The 1,442-nt window shown below is 60.9% G+C and overlaps 1 protein-coding gene across 1 annotated transcript in view; it reads left to right on the forward strand.

Annotated features, from left to right (window-relative positions):
• Nucleotides 1-1,442, forward strand: part of CUNH8orf58 (chromosome unknown C8orf58 homolog) — an 8,108-nt gene that overhangs the window by 1,327 nt on the left and 5,339 nt on the right. The window lies entirely within an intron of this gene.

The following is a 1,442-nucleotide window of genomic DNA, read 5'->3' on the forward strand; positions in this document are numbered from 1 at the left end:
TGGGGGGTGGGGGGGGGGGGGGGGGGTGGACGCTCGATTCTGAGCAGTGGCTGATGGGGAGACCGAGATGAGGCAGGAAGGGGGCCAGGAGTGCCGGAGCGGTTTGAACTCTACATCCAGTCTCTGGGGACAATGAAAATTTTACGCAGGAAAGTGACAGGTTGGAAAGGGGGACCAGACCACCTAAGTGCTCAGAGCCCTGTACCAAATCATGCAGCCCACCAGGGTTATAAGGGAGGAAGGCCAGTGGGCGTGCCCGTCAGTGCCCAGTGCCCTCCGAAGGCTGGCTGGGTTCCAGCTAAACCCTCCTCTGGTCCTTGCTCTTCAGTTGTGACAGCCGCCCTGCCCCTGGGCCCTGGGTTGCAGTGGGAGTCCCTGTAGGCCCACTGCCAGCTTGAAGTCAACTCCTTTGAACATGGAGTTATTAGCAAACTAGTTTGTCAGGGGAAAGTTGGGGGCAGCCTTTGATCTTCTACCCCAGCCCTCCCCCGCACCCCAAGCCAGCTAGTTGCAGCACCAGCCCCTCCCGGCACCCCACTGTGCTCCCCAGCGACTTCAGAAATGACAGGCTGGAGTTAGTGCTGGAGAGAGCAGTTAATACTAGCCCCTGGGCCCGAGCTGGGAAGGGGACATTCCAGAAGTTACACTGCTAGAAGGTGACAGTGGCAAACGTCTGGAAGCACTTTTGATGTGCTAGGGACACTTAAACCACTCATTCCCACCCCTTTGAGCCGTACTGCTATTATCCTTGTTCTAGAGAATTGTGGTCCCGAGATTCCTAACTAGTAAGGGGAGGGGTTGGGAATGGAACCAGCGCCTGCTTTGCTCCTCTGTCACCAGAGGTGGCCTTCTAGGGCACTGCTGGCCACAATGGGTCACCCCTTTGGGCTGGCAGGAGCTGCCTCCAGGCTCTGGGCTTTGCCCTACCCCCACGGGCCTGGGAGGGAGCGCTGAGCTCGCAGGAAACTGCTTCCAGCAGCTGGGACTTCCCCCAGCAGGGGTGGGGCGGGGCGGGGCGCTGGACTTCTCAGTCTCAGCCAGAGGACAACTGCTGGAGCCACCAGCTGTCTGGGGCTCAGGCTAGCTGCTCACCTGCCAGGTGGCAGTGAGGGGGTGGTGACGTTAACCGTGCCCTTCCTCCAAGTACCACTCCCTGGCAGACTGTGTGGGAGGTGGGGCAGAGACTGAGGCAGGGCTGACACAGGCAGGGCCACAGAGCCCTGGGGGGGTTGGGAGGGGGGCGGCCAGCTTTAGGCTTGGGGCTGCCATCAGGGAAGCACAGGGCAGTCAGGAGAGCACCCCTGCTGGGCCTGGGCCAGCTCCTGCCCTGCCCCTTTACATGCATGCAGGGGTGGGGCTGTGACCTAGAGGGGGTGTGTGTAGGGATGTGTGTGGGGGGGTCCTTTGGAGTCACAAAGCATTGGGCTGAGACACTGCATTCC

The sequence above is a fragment of the Tupaia chinensis genome, unplaced genomic scaffold, assembly GCF_000334495.1.
Source record: "Tupaia chinensis unplaced genomic scaffold, TupChi_1.0 Scaffold000494_1, whole genome shotgun sequence".
Taxonomy (NCBI): domain Eukaryota; kingdom Metazoa; phylum Chordata; class Mammalia; order Scandentia; family Tupaiidae; genus Tupaia; species Tupaia belangeri.